Source organism: Procambarus clarkii, chromosome 59, assembly GCF_040958095.1.
Source record: "Procambarus clarkii isolate CNS0578487 chromosome 59, FALCON_Pclarkii_2.0, whole genome shotgun sequence".
Lineage (NCBI taxonomy): Eukaryota > Metazoa > Arthropoda > Malacostraca > Decapoda > Cambaridae > Procambarus > Procambarus clarkii.
The window spans coordinates 22,063,831-22,080,359 of record NC_091208.1 but is presented as its reverse complement, the minus strand read 5'-3'; positions in this window follow the sequence as shown (position 1 = coordinate 22,080,359).

The window sequence follows — 16,529 nt, the reverse complement described above, 5'->3', positions numbered from 1 at the left end:
CGAGCTGACGGTCTAAAAGTAGCGAGCTGACGGTCTAAAAGTAGCGAGCTGACGGTCTGAAAGAAGCGAGCTGACGGTCTGAAAGAAGCGAGCTGACGGTCTAAAAGTAGCGAGCTGACAGTCTAAAAGTAGCGAGCTGACAGTCTAAAAGTAGCGGGCTGACAGTCTAAAAGTAGCGAACTGACGGTCTGAAAGTAGCGAGCTGACGGTCTGAAAGTAGCGAGCTAACGGTCTGAAAGTAGCGAGCTGACGGTCTAAAAGTAGCGAGCTCAGGGTCTAAAAGTAGCGGGCTGACAGTCTAAAAGTAGTGAGCTGACGGTCTGAAAGTAGCGAGCTGACAGTCTAAAAGTAGCGAGTTGACGGTCTGAAAGTAGCGAGCTGAGTCTGAAAGTAGCGAGCTGATGGTCTGAAAGTAGTGAGCTGACGGTCTAAAAGTACCCCGACCAGTTGTGTAACTGGACTGGACTAAGAGAAGAATAACTGAGATACAGCTGAAAGGTCATAGTGTGAAATTCATGTGGATTCCATCTCATGTTGGAATAGTGCTCAACGAGGTGGCGGATGACTTGGCCAAACGTGCCACATCAAAACCACAAGTTGACATTGAATGTGAATTCACAATGAGACAAATAAGAAGCAAAATCAGAAATATTTAGGCACAGGCAGGAGTGGAGAGGAGAGATATAATGTATGAGAGAAGTCAAACCATGCAACACTCACTACATGTGAGTCAAAACACCCATTTCACTTATGGTAAAAGGAGAAATGCTTGGAGTGACTCTGTGTACATGCGGCTCAGGCTTGGATACAAATATTACTGGGAATATGGGATAGATGTTCATGATAATGACACGAGGTGTAAACTATGTGGTATGTTAAGGTCTCACACCCTTGCCCATTATGTTCTTGATTGTCCGTTGATTAATGTATATAGAAACACTGAGATAAGGACTGTTCCTGAACAAATAGCCTGGATGTGTCAAACGGAAAGGTTGATGATATTCTTGAGAGATATAAGAATTTTGCACCAAGACTGTAATATTTTGTTGAATTATCTGCATGTCTCTTGCAAATTGTCTATACAGTATACCTAGGTCATAAAAGTATTTGTGTGTACGTCTGATACCATACTACTTGTGTAAAGGAGGAAATGTATATGTTTATCTCTCAGAATGTTTGGTAACATGTTTATTGTTTGTGATGTGTGTCTATGTATGTACTAACACGTTGTACTGAACGAGGTGAGAATAGCTTGACCTACCTCATCCCTTTGTGTGTATTTTACCTCAATAAACCTTTATTTCAATTTCAATTTCAATTTCAGTTGTGTAACTGGACCGCGACCAGTTGTGTAACTGGACTCCGACCAGTTGTGTAACTGGACCCCGACCAGTTGTGTAACTAGACCACGACCAGTTGTGTAACTGGACTCCGACCAGTTGTGTAACTAGACCGCGACCAGTTGTGTAACTGGACCACGACCAGTTGTGTAACTGGACCCCGACCAGTTGTGTAACTGGACCACGACCAGTTGTGTAACTGGACCCCGACCAGTTGTGTAACTGGACCACGACCAGTTGTGTAACTGGACCGCGACCAGTTGTGTAACTGGACCGCGACCAGTTGTGTAACTGAGTGAGGTCCTACACTTGACACTTATATGCTGTGCTTCCTATTTTAACCTGCAATGTTAAATGGGATTCTTGTATTGTGATTTGTGTACTTGTACTCACTGAATTTGTGCGCCCCTTGAGGGACTTGAAGTAGAGGGGGGGGGGGGGTAGAAATAGCCTAAGCTACTCTATCCCTTTGTGACGTATTTTTTTATTGTCTCAATAAACATACTTGAACTTGAAGTAGACTTTAATGTTTTTTCGGCAGTTTTATTTCCTTAGTTTCCGAGCTGTTTTCTTTACAGTGTATGTTGTAATAAACTATTCCTATATTTACAGTTGTTTCTCCCTGTGAAGATTATTAAACAATGGTGATTATAAGGGCGCGGAAGTTCAGCCTGGCCATCAGGGCCGCCAGCAGCCCTTGGGCCCGCCCCGGTAGCTCCCAGTCTTTAATTTGGCACCTTTGTGGCACCTTTGTGGCACCTTGGTATAAGCCTAACATGTATATATACACTGGCTGCCTGTCCCCCTACACGATGATTTATTATTACCTATTATTTTATCATTTAATTTAAATATTAAATAAAATAATTTATTTAATTATTATAAATAAATAAAATAAAAATAAATATGTTTATTCAGGTAAGGTATATACATACAAGTGATGTTACATTGATGGATTGATATATAGATAGAGCTAGTACATACAATGCCTAAAGCCACTATTACGCAATGCGTTTCGGGCAAGAAAAACATTAATATCTAGAACTTAATACTAATTGAGCATAAAGAATAAAAAGTGTTGAGAACAAATACAAATAAAGATAAAAAAAAGGGGGAACATGACTGAAAAAGCAGCACAAATACAATAGGTTGACAAACAGTGTTGATTAAAAAAAAAAAAAAATAAAAAAAAAATAACAGACATGGGTTGACAATAGAGGAGTGAGGTAGGTTACAGGGAATTTATTAGGTAGTGTTTAGTTTTTATCTTAAACTGGTTGAGAGAGGTACAGTCTTTAACATGGTTGGGAAGGTCATTCCACATTCTGGGTCCCTTGATTTGTAGAGCATTTCTAGTTTGATTAAGTCGCACTCTTGGAATATCAAAACTGTATTTATTTCTGGTGTGGTGCTCATGGGTTCTGTTACAACCTTCAATGAAGCTTTTGAGGTCAGGATTGGCATTACAGTTCAGCGTTTTATATATGTATAATACACAAGAGAGAATGTGCAGTGACTTAATATCTAACATATTCAGAGATTTGAGTAAGGGTACCGAGTGATGTCTGGGGCCAGAGTTGCATATTGTCCTAATAGCAGCTTTGTGTTGGGTAATTAGAGGACGTAAATGATTTTGGGTAGTAGAACCCCAAGCTATAGTAAGTACTTAATAATTTAATAATAAGTAGTAAGTACATAAAAATGATTAAAAAGTACAGTTTAGTCATAGGAGATTCCTAGATTGGAATTCACTACCAAATTTCAATATATCCAAGTATTTTTAGTGTAAAATGCTGTTATTATATGCATAAATTGTTGTTTTAATAATATTATGCTTAACCACTTGGGCTGGACGGTAGAGCGACGGTTTCGTTTCCTACAGGTCCGCGTTCAATCCCCGACCGCCCAAGAGGTTGGGCACCATTCCTTTCCACCGTTCCATCCCAAATCCGTATCCTGACCCCTTCCCAGTGCTATATAGTCGTAATGGCTTGGCGCTTTCACCTGATAGTTCCCCCACCCCCCTGAATAATATTACGAGAGGAGTATTTACGGGTTATTCATGGCCGTGCCACCTCTTGGGTGACTTAATCTTCATCAATCGAGAGCAATAATGTAATATATATAATGTATGTAATATATAACATATAATGTCCTAACCAGACATTATATGATGATATCCTGAACAGTTGATAAATAAAAGTAATTGCAGAATTCCAGTTATCTAATACTTATCATAAATGGTATAAAACCTTATTATAAGCCAAGGGATTTGTAGATCAGTGTTTAAAGGGAATTTGGAAGTAATAATAACAGCTGATGCCATCTGTCGGCAGAAGAGAACACTATCAACCTGCTGGTCAATAATGGCCATAAGATACAGCTTACGCCATCTGTTGACATCAAATTACACTTATAACAAATTACCCCACAAAATACAACTAACGCCATCTCTGTTTTTTCCAACGCACTATAAATAGCCAAACAGCAACCCATAAGGCGGGTTGTTGTGCTCGGGTAGGAAGTTCCAAGCTCCGCCCACAGATGGTATGGGGTGCATAATAAATGGCATATCATTGGTAGATATTCTTTGTTGACAATCACACAACAGCCAATCACAGGAAGGGATCAGCTAAAGGCTCCGTCCACTTAATAAATCATCTTTATTCAGCACACCATCCTTGCTTATGACAGTCTGTTTCAACTTTAATCTACCTAAAAAGTGAAATGTTAAGTATTTAAAAGCATTAATATAGTGATAATTAAATACTGCAGGATGTAACGAGTGTTACAGAAACATGGGCTGGCTACCTGACTTGTGACGTCACCAGAGGGTGTTGCCTCACACAAATAATATCGGCGATACAATGCCTCCGCCCTCTTATTGGTCTACATTATTCAGTTAGATGGAAATTTCTGTCTTGTATAAAACAGAAATTGTTGTTCTTTTGTACAACAACAACAAGGTTATTGAGCAAACGGACGTATTTCTTATTTTGTATTTTATTCATATAAGCGTTGGCATTCCCGGCAACAGCCAATCACAGGAAGGTATTTGTTGAAAACTCTGCCTTCAACAAGTTGATTCCTAATGAACTCTAACAATAAATTCGTTTAATAAACGAGTATTTAGGGTCAAGCTACAGATGAACATTATAGGATAACGGTGTTTTAGCTTGCAGCTTCGTTAGACAGAATCCTTGGTCTTAATTTCAAAAATAAAGAACTAGAAAGTGTATTTTATTGCTAACTTTTCGATAAATAAATCCCAGTCTCATATTTGCGTACATTTATGCATTGATTTTTTGGCTTAAGTTCTAATCATAATCCCTTTTGCAATCTTAACACCATCTGGCTCGTATCTTGTAACTATCTTCGTTACTTAGCCTCAAAACCTTACATTTGTCTTACATATCCTCAACAGTAGATAAAAAAAAGTAATTGCAGAATTCTAGTTACCTAATATACCAGCATGGTAAAATACCTTATTATAAGCTACCAGACGTATAGATCAGTGTTTAAAGTAATAATAATACATTATTATTAATGTAATAATATTATTAAAATAATAATGATACAGCTGATGCCATCTGTCGGCAGAAGAGAACACTATCAACCTGCTGGTCAACAGTGGCCATAAGATACAGCTTACGCCATCTGTTGACATCAAATTACACTTTTAACAAATTACCCCACAAAATACAACTAACGCCATCTCTGTTTTTTCCAACGCACTATAAATAGCCAAACAGCAACCCATAAGGCGGGTTGTTGTGCTCGGGTAGGAGGTTCCTAGCTCCGCCCACAGATGGTCTGGGGTGCATAATCAATGGCATATCATTGGTAGATATTCTTTGTTGACATTCACACAACAGCCAATCACAGGAAGGGATCAGCTAAAGGCTCCATCCACTTAATAAATCATCTTTATTCAGCACACCATCCTTGCTTATGACATTCTGCTTCAACTTTAATCTACCTAAAAAGTGAAATGTTAAGTATTTAAAAGCATTAATATAGTGATAATTAAATACTGCAGGATGTAACGGGTGTTACAGAAACATGGGCTGGCTACCTGACTTGTGACGTCATCAGTGGGGGGTTGCCTCACACAAATAATGATACTCGGCTCTGCTCTCTTATTCGAGTAAATTACTCAGTTAGATGGAGATTTCTGTCAGGTGCAAAACAGAAATTGTTGTTCTTTTTCACAACAACCTTGTTGTTGTGCACAAGGACCTATTTCTTAGTTTAAATTTTATTCATAAAAGGGTGTTGGTATTCCCCGCAACAGCCAATCACAGGAAGGTATTTCTGGAAGCTCCGCCTCCTTATGGACTCAGCACATCGATCTAGCTCATGGCTCTCTGTTTCATCTCTTGTATATACAAACTATGACTTTTTTTCGATTACTATTATAATTAATAATATGAGATATAAAAGTTTTTACACAAAATGGCTAAATTCTGCCATTAAATGGACTGTCTGGTATACATACAATTCAATTTCTTTCTTTATTATGCACCCCATACCCATCCCGTGGGCGTAAAGGATTACAGAGGCACATAATCGGTTCAGGAACTGAACTCTCTAGTTCGTTTAGCTAAGCAAATAACAATATTTGACGCTAGTTACAAAATTATCAATGTTGTATACACATGTACACACCCTCATACATACATGTACATATATATATATATATATATATATATATATATATATATATATATATATATATATATATATATATATATATATATATATATATATATATATACGTATACACATATACATACACATACATATCTAATCACCCACACAATTACATACATCAATAATCTTTGTGTCACAAATGACACAAAGAGGTGTCACAAGTGACATTACAAGAGGCTCACAACAGTCACTATACGAGGCACTTTACATCTATAGTGAGTCACTAGTCTTGCTGCACACCCACCCAACTGGGCGGCAGCTTTAGTCATGTGCATGCATTACCTACAGTAAGCAAATTTTGGATACTTCGCTAAAATTTCGGGCAGCACATCATTATGAATGAAGTACTTACACATTTCTTGGACACTATTGATGGTGTTATCTCTAAATTCCGCAATTTTTTCACATTCTTAATTAATATTTACAATTATTATTAATTACAATTATTTATAGATTAGTTACTTTCATGTAACTCGCAATCGTACATTCTTAACATTAATAGTCCAAATTAGCACATCTTGCTTTTAAATTAGCCCAAAAAGTAGCAAGTAGCGAAATTAAAAATTTAGGAGCGCGGGGCTCTCAAAAGTAGCCCAATTCGCTATTTGTAGCCCAATCTGGCACCACAGCAGTTGCTGATAGCCAACCAGAGCGCTCGCCTGGCGGGCGTGTACGTGACGTCATCACAGACACACGTCTCTAAGGCATAGTGACGTGTTTTCTCCTATATAAGAAAGTTTGCTGAAATAAAGCTTTTTATACCAGAGTACTCTTATGAAAGATAGACATACCTACTTATTCATACTGTTAAATGATGCAATAGCAGAAATATATACGTTTTCAAACAGGAAATTTGGCACAAAATGAGAAAAAACTCAAGGACATCAGGAAGTATCAGACGTGTTCTGCATCTTTAATTAATACAGGTGGCTCATAGGTGCCTACTGGCCAGTGTATATGGGACTCCACATTAATAAAATATACACGACATCAATAAATGTATAAATATAAGCCTTAATCGAGCACTCGTGCTAGGATTAATATTATTAGGAATCCAAGCATAGATTTACCTTTTTATTATTTTTTTATTTTTTTTTATTAACAAGCTTAGGCATACACAGCAACGTGCTGCTACCCTATTCTATATGAAGGATTTCACAGTGTATATAAAAAACTAGCTATAAGTTCATATAATAGTCCCATCTCACAGGATGGTTAGTCATACATGGAATCAGGGGAGAAAATACCTCCTCAGTACAATTCAATTTCTCCCTTAATACAAAAAAAAATCAACTCTGACAATAGAACACTTATCGTATTTATCTGAGGCTGGCCTCGACGAGGACAAGAAGCCGGCGGCTTGTCGAAGATCCCTCCCCATTTGCCTTGGTGATCTTTTCCGGTTGGACTTTAAAATTTAACAAGATTTTTCGCATTTACAGCTTCGGCGGGTAGGCGGTTCCATGGGGTCATAATTTTAATGTAATTCAATGTGTCAGGGGACAGGAAGCCAGAGTGTATTCATACGTTAGGCTTTTATCAAGGTCCACCTCCCCTCCCCAAGGTCGAATAATTAACTCCTGATCGAGTACCTACTTACTGCTAGATGAACTGAAGCAGTAGGTGAACTGAAGAGTGTTAGTAGACTTCTTGTAATTTCAGGTAAATCCAGGTACAATGTGCCGAGATTACGTGAGCCTCGTTAACGTGTTGGACAACATATGCGTAACGGGATGACCTGGACCAAGAACCCGTTTATACAAGGACGTACAAACTCGTATACACACACGACCAACACAGAATGGTAATTCTTTGTGTTTTATTGAGTGCGTTTGCGCTTTTATGAGTACAGTATGCTTACCTGTGTTCGTAGGGAACTAACTTAAGTTCTCCTCCCCCGCCTTTTATCCATTAAAAGATTTGAAAAGCCTATCTGACTAGCTGCTCGATAAAATCACCAGGGGTAAATAGGGGATATTTGACAAGCCGCCAGCTTGTCAAATATCCTATCCTCGCTGGATAGGATATGGATAATTTACCAGAGGGTCACTGAGATAGTGAACCTCTGGTAAATTCAGGTAAATCTTAGCTAATTAAATAATCCTGAAAAGTTTGCATATTGAAGGCAGGGCTGTGTTAGCAGCATTATACTCTGAGCAAAGCAATGCACTGTTGCCCCCCAACCCAGATGATGGGCACTGGGGCCATGCCTGTGGACCTATACTGTACTTACAACCACGTGCTCGTCTGTGGACCCTCCCTACTTTGGTAGGGCTCTCGGTGTGCCTGGTAGAGTTAGGGGGTGTTTGTCTGGTTAGGTGAGGAGTTTCTTTGCTAGGCCTGTGGGGTCGGGATATGGTTACACAATGGTCGTTTCTGACACGAGACGATTCGGCTAAACTAATTTTCAGTTTTAAAGCCGGATGTATTGTTATGCTAGGCTGTATTAGGTTATGTTATTAAGGTTAGGCTGCAATGGGCTCAGTTGGATTAGATTGGTTTGATTTGGGTTACGTTAGGTTGGGTTGAGCTAGGTTAGTCAGGTTTCAAAATTCAAAATTCCACTACGCCACGGAACAGTCTCTGTGGCGTAGTGGTAAAGCACGAGCCCGTCTCTTCGCCAGCGCTTTGACCTGCTGGCCGGGAAGGATTGCCCGGGCGACAATCCTTAACTGCTCACCCAGCAGAGAATAGGTTGTTTGGCCAATTTGGCGGGTCGTATTCCAGGGAAAAATATTTGGATTTATAAGGACCTACCCGAAACACTATGTATGTACGCTATGCATATACACTATGGCTTTACAAGAATATAAGAACTCTTTTTATATATAAATAAAAAATATAAAAGATCCGCTGACGAATCTTCTTGTGTGCGATGATAATGGTATATCTGGCATAATTAAAATATTAACTTAAATAATTCGTTTGTTAGACAATATATGATATTCAGATCTATAAATTACGTTAGAAAGGCCTATAATGCATATATAAATATTAATTTACACACTCCTGGGCGTTATACGCTAGGAATTTCAATATGGCATTCAAATAATTTTAGGCAAGGGGTCTCTGAGTCGGTTGGACGGTTACGGGTCATCGACGATGACCCGTCAGTCGTCAGGAAGCAGCGACGTGAGTAACATCGTTCCCGTGTAGGTTAGGCTGATAAATTATTTTTGCTATCTGAACAGTTGGAATATATATAGTCTACCTCCACCTACAATGCTTAATGCATTATACATTTGTTCGCTATTTTAGAATTGAGTTTTTGTATCTTCGTGGGTCATTGTTTCCGTATTTTTTTTTTCATCCGGGTTCTGTAGTATTCATTTCTTTGTATTCCACTAATGCTAAATAGTCTGTCCTCTCTCAGATATTGTGGAAGATTTTGAGGATCATGATTTACCAACATTATATGAGTAGGATATTATATGTAGAATACACTTCCCCATTGTTAAATTACCCCGTCGTCAGGCTAGGCTCGTTAACACGGCGGTCGTCTCCCCCACATTCTAATACGCATTTATTATCGACTTAAATGTACTGTGTATTAAAAACAGTTTTTATCGTGTATAAATTAATTTTATATTCTATGTTTAATTAGGCGTATAGTAGGTTCGGTATTTAGGTTCTGTTGGCAATTATTTGCACTTGAAGTATTTACAGTTACAGTAGGGTGAAGCATTTACAGTTTCCTGTCCTCAGGCCAGGCTCGCTTACGCCACCGCTCAACCCAAAATTGGGCAAATAAAATTCGTCAATTTTATTGCACTGCGTATTCAGAATTATTCTCGCGTATACGGTAATATTTCAAGTTAATAGTTTTAAAAACTAAGTTTAGTGACAAGCTTTTTTTTTTTTTTTTTTTTTTTTTTTTTTTTTAAAGGGATATTCCTGCGTGGGCCCTAAGCCTCTGGCTGGCCCACTAAGTGTTGCTTGTTTCTGTTTTACTTGGGCAGTGTATGAGTATTTGACTCGTATGGTCGCTTCAGTAAGATGTTGTCCCATGTGTTTAACAACTTCTGCTCTATTGAATCTAAGTTGAAATCTTAATTGGTTTGTAACTGTGCACTGTGTTAGATAAGTCCTGTGTACACTGCCATACATGAACAACTTCCCAACGGGAAGGAGCGGGGACACCCCTTCAGGAACTGAGTTTACCCGAGGGCCACTAGTGGCCTCGGTAAGGACAGTAAGCCGGCGGCTTGTCAAAGGTCCCCCCCATTTTCCCTGATGATCTTTTCCAGCTGTATTTTAAAACCCAGCAGAGTTTTGGCGTTTACGCCTTCGGCGGGTAGGCGGTTCCACGGGTTTGCAACACTATGGGTAAAAAAAGCATCTCCTGTTTCCTGTCCAACATTCAGGCTTGTGTTTGAACCCGTTGCTCCTTGTTCAGGTAACATCTGACCTTTTGAAGACATTGTCCTGATCGACATCCTCTAAATTGTTTAGTATTTTAAAGGTTTCTATGAAGTCCGCCCTGTCATGCCTGGTTTGTGGTGTTGTTAGCCCTGTGGCCCTCAACCGTTCCTGATACAACAGATGACTAAGCTCTGGTATGATTTTTGTCGTAAGACAGCTCCATAGCTCTGGTAAGACACAGCTCCATAGCTCTGGTAAGACACAGCTCCATAGCTCTGGTAAGACACAGCTCCATAGCTCTGGTAAGACACAGCTCCAGAGCAGTTATATGTCTTTCTGAAGATGAGGTCTCCATGCCTGGATGTAATCATTCATGTGGAGGCGCACCAGAAACTTATACAGTTGATGGTCTACATTCTTTTCCTTGAAGGTAAAGGAACGTATGATTATTCCCAGGGTTTGGTTTGATTTTTTACTGCCGCTCCCACTTATTGTACAACCATCAGTGATTGGTGGATTCTGACTCCAAGGTAATGGTGAAGATTTGGTAATTGTATATTGTTATGCCCCATATGCAAGGTCTTGCATTTATCGACATTAAAAAGTCATCTGAACATTTATGGAGTTCATGTAGATCTCTTTGTAAGATTTCAATATGGCTTTCACTTTCCATTTTACCATAGATCTTAGTATCATCTGCAAATTTGATTTGGTTTGTAATATTCTCATCTATGTCATTGATGTATATGACAAAAAGGGTTGGCCCCAAAATGGACCCTTTGACACTCCACTTAGCACATTGGTGGGGGGTTGGATGAGATATTTACTTGATAGGTTTGCAATTACACAACTGGTCAAGCTCTGAGGGTGTCACTTGGACTTTGGGTTGTGCATCATCAGGCTTTGGTTCGTGCATGGTTGTGCTTCAGATGTTGTTTATATTGAATTGTTTGTTTGCTTTGTTCATGCTAGACTTGCAGTTACACAACTGGTCAGAGTCCGGTTACACAACTTGTGGGGTTTCGGTTACACAACAGGTCGGGGTCCAGTTACTCAATGGGTCGGGCTCTGGAGGTGTCACTTGGGCTTCGGGTTGTGCATGGTCGGGCTTCGGTTCATGAATGGGTTGTGCTTCAGATGTTGCTTGTTTTTTAATTGCTTGTTTGGTTCGTACTTGCTTGGCTTGCAGTTACACAACTGGTCGGGGTCCAGTTACACAACTGGTCGGGCTCCGGTTACACAACTGGTCGGGCTCCGGTTACATAACTGGTCGGGCTCCGGGGGTGTCACTTCAGCTTCGGGTTGTGCATATTTGGGCTTCCGTTCGTGCATGGTTGTGCTTCAGACGTTTTGTTCGGTTCGTTCATGATAGGTTTGCAGTTACACAACTGGTCTGGGCCCAGTTACTTAATGGGTCGGGCTCCGGTTACACAACTGGTCTGGGTCCAGTTACACAACTGGTCTGGGTCCAGTTACTCAAAGGGTCGGGCTCTGGTTACACAACTGGTAGGGCTTCGGTTACACAACTGGTAGGGCTCTGGTTACACAACTGGTCGGGCTCTGGTTACACAACTGGTCGGGCTCTGGTTACACAACTGGTCGGGCTCTGGTTACACAACTGGTGGGGCTAGGGTTACACAACTGGTGGGGCTAGGGTTACACAACTGGTTGGGCTTGGGTTACACAACTGGTCAGGCTCTGGTTACACAACTGGTCGGGCTCTGGTTACACAACTGGTGGGGCTAGGGTTACACAACTGTTCGGGCTCGGGTTACACAACTGGTCGGGGTCCAGTTACACAACTGGTCGGGCTTCGGTTACACAACTGGTCGGGCTCCGGTTACATAACTGGTCGGGCTCCGGTTACACAACTGGTCGGGCTCCGGTTACGTAACTGGTCGGGCTCCGGGGGTGTCACTTCAGCTTCGGGTTGTGCATATTTGGGCTTCCGTTCGTGCATGGTTGTGCTTCAGACGTTTTGTTCGGTTCGTTCATGATAGGTTTGCAGTTACACAACTGGTCTGGGTCCAGTTACTTAATGAGTCGGGCTCTGGTTACACAACTGGTTGGGCTCCAGTTACACAACTGGTAGGGCTTCGGTTACACAACTGGTCGGGCTCTGGTTACACAACTGGTTGGGCTCTGGTTACACAACTGGTGGGGCTAGGGTTACACAACTGGTTGGGCTCGGGTTACACAACTGGTCAGGCTCTGGTTACACAACTGGTCGGGCTCTGGTTACACAACTGGTGGGGCTAGGGTTACACAACTGTTCGGGCTCGGGTTACACAAATGGTCAGGCTTCAATTACACAACTGGTCGGGGTCCAGTTACACAACTGGTTGGGCTTCGGTTACACAACTGGTCGGGCTCCGGTTACACAACTGGTCGGGCTCCAGGGGTTTCACTTGAGCTTCGGGTTGTGCATATTTGGGCTTCCGTTCGTGCATGGTTGTGCTTCAGACGTGTTGTTTGGTTCGTTCATGCTAGGTTTGCAGTTACACAACTGGTCTGGGTCCAGTTACTTAATGGGTCGGGCTCCGGTTACACAACTGCTCGGGCTCCGGTTACACAACTGGTCGGGCTCCGGTTAAACAACTGGTCGGGCTCCGGGGGTGTCACTTGGGCTTCGGGTTGTGCATGGTCGGGCTTCGGTTCATGAATGGGTTGTGCTTCAGATGTTGCTTGTTTGGTTCGTTCATGCTTGGCTTGCAGTTACACAACTGGTCAGGCTTCGGTTACACAACTGGTTGGGCTTCGGTTACACAACTGGTTGGGCTTTGGTTACATAACTGGTCGGGGTCCAGTTACACAACTGGTCGGGCTCGGATTACACAACTAGTAGGGCTCGGGTTACACAACTAGTCAGGCTTCAATTACACAACTGGTCGGGGTCCAGTTACACAACTGGTCGGGCTTCGGTTACACAACTGGTCGGGCTCCGGTTACACAACTGGTCGGGCTCCGGGGGTGTCACTTGAGCTTCGGGTTGTGCATATTTGGGCTTCCGTTCGTGCATGGTTGTGCTTCAGACGTGTTTGGTTCGTTCATGCTAGGTTTGCAGTTACACAACTGGTCTGGGTCCAGTTACTTAATGGGTCAGGCTCCGGTTACACAACTGGTCGGGCTCCGGTTACACAACTGGTCGGGCTCCGGTTAAACAACTGGTCGGGCTCCGGGGGTGTCACTTGGGCTTCGGGTTGTGCATGGTCGGGCTTCGGTTCATGAATGGGTTGTTCTTCAGATGTTGCTTGTTTGGTTCGTTCATGCTTGGCTTGCAGTTACACAACTGGTCAGGCTTCGGTTACACAACTGGTTGGGCTTTGGTTACATAACTGGTCGGGGTCCAGTTACACAACTGGTCGGGCTCGGATTACACAACTAGTAGGGCTCGGGTTACACAACTGGTCGGGCTCGGGTTACACAACTCGTCATGCTCGGGTTACACAACTGGTCGGGCTTGGGTTACACAACTGGTCGGGCTTTGATTACACAACTGGTCGGGCTTCGATTACACAACTGGTCGGGGTCCAGTTACACAACTGGTCGGGCTTCGGTTACACAACTGGTCGGGCTCCGGTTACATAACTGGTCGGGCTCCGGTTAGACAACTGGTCGGGCTCCGGTTACGTAACTGGTCGGGCTCCGGGGGTGTCACTTCAGCTTCGGGTTGTGCATATTTGGGCTTCCGTTCGTGCATGGTTGTGCTTCAGACGTTTTGTTCGGTTCGTTCATGATAGGTTTGCAGTTACACAACTGGTCTGGGTCCAGTTACTTAATGAGTCGGGCTCCGGTTACACAACTGGTAGGGCTTCAGTTACACAACTGGTCGGGCTCTGGTTACACAACTGGTCGGGCTCTGGTTACACAACTGGTGGGGCTAGGGTTACACAACTGGTTGGGCTCGGGTTACACAACTGGTCAGGCTCTGGTTACACAACTGGTCGGGCTCTGGTTACACAACTGGTGGGGCTAGGGTTACACAACTGTTTGGGCTCGGGTTACACAACTGGTCAGGCTTCAATTACACAACTGGTCGGGGTCCAGTTACACAACTGGTCGGGCTTCGGTTACACAACTGGTCGGGCTCCGGTTACACAACTGGTCGGGCTCCGGGGGTGTCACTTGAGCTTCGGGTTGTGCATATTTGGGCTTCCGTTCGTGCATGGTTGTGCTTCAGACGTGTTGTTTGGTTCGTTCATGCTAGGTTTGCAGTTACACAACTGGTCTGGGTCCAGTTACTTAATGGGTCGGGCTCCGGTTACACAACTGCTCGGGCTCCGGTTACACAACTGGTCGGGCTCCGGTTAAACAACTGGTCGGGCTCCGGGGGTGTCACTTGGGCTTCGGGTTGTGCATGGTCGGGCTTCGGTTCATGAATGGGTTGTGCTTCAGATGTTGCTTGTTTGGTTCGTTCATGCTTGGCTTGCAGTTACACAACTGGTCAGGCTTCGGTTACACAACTGGTTGGGCTTCGGTTACTTAACTGGTTGGGCTTTGGTTACATAACTGGTCGGGCTCGGATTACACAACTAGTAGGGCTCGGGTTACACAACGGGTCAGGCTTCAATTACACAACTGGTCGGGGTCCAGTTACACAACTGGTCGGGCTTCGGTTACACAACTGGTCGGGCTCCGGTTACACAACTGGTCGGGCTCCGGGGGTGTCACTTGAGCTTCGGGTTGTGCATATTTGGGCTTCCGTTCGTGCATGGTTGTGCTTCAGATGTGTTGTTTGGTTCGTTCATGCTAGGTTTGCAGTTACACAACTGGTCAGGCTTCGGTTACACAACTGGTTGGGCTTCGGTTACACAACTGGTTGGGCTTTGGTTACATAACTGGTCGGGGTCCAGTTACACAACTGGTCGGGCTCGGATTACACAACTAGTAGGGCTCGGGTTACACAAGTCGTCATGCTCGGGTTACACAACTGGTCGGGCTTGGGTTACACAACTGGTCGGGCTTCGATTACACAACTGGTCGGGGTCCAGTTACACAACTGGTCGGGCTTCGGTTACACAACTGGTCGGGCTCCGGTTACATAACTGGTCGGGCTCCGGTTACACAACTGGTCGGGCTCCGGTTACGTAACTGGTCGGGCTCCGGGGGTGTCACTTCGGCTTCAGGTTGTGCATATTTGGGCATTCGTTCGTGCATGGTTGTGCTTCAGACGTTTTGTTCGGTTCGTTCATGATAGGTTTGCAGTTACACAACTGGTCTGGGTCCAGTTACTTAAAGGGTCAGGCTCTGGTTACACAACTGGTCAGGCTCTGGTTACACAACTGGTCAGGCTCTAGTTACACAACTGGTCGGGCTCTGGTTACACAACTGGTCGGGCTCTGGTTACATAACTGGTGGGGCTAGGGTTACACAACTGGTGGGGCTAGGGTTACACAACTGGTTAGGCTCTGGTTACACAACTGGTCAGGCTCTGGTTACACAACTGGTCGGGCTCTGGTTACACAACTGGTGGGGCTAGGTTTACACAACTGTTCGGGCTTGGGTTACACAACTGGTCGGGCTTCAATTACACAACTGGTCGGGGTCCAGTTACACAACTGGTCGGGCTCCGGTTACACAACTGGTCGGGCTCCGGTTACATAACTGGTCGGGCTCCGGTTACACAACTGGTCGGGCTCCGGTTACGTAACTGGTCGGGCTCCGGGGGTGTCACTTCAGCCTCGGGTTGTGCATATTTGGGCTTCCGTTCGTGCATGTTTGTGCTTCAGACGTTTTGTTTGGTTCGTTCATGCTAGGTTTGCAGTTACACAACTGGTCTGGGTCCAGTTACTTAATGGGTCGGGCTCCAGTTACACAACTGGTCGGGCTCCGGGGGTGTCACTTGGGCTTCGGGTTGTGCATATTTGGGCTTCGGTTCGTGCATGGTTGCGCTTCAGACGTTTTGTTTGGTTCGTTCATGCTAGGTTTGCAGTTACACAACTGGTCTGGGTCCAGTTACTTAATGGGTTGGGCTCCGGTTACACAACTGGTCGGGGTCCGGTTACACAATTGGTCGGGGTCCAGTTACTCAATGTTACTCATCGGCGTATGCAGTTCTAATTGACCCCAAGACAATACAGCTTCAACACAGAGAGCTACGACGCTCTCGCTCCA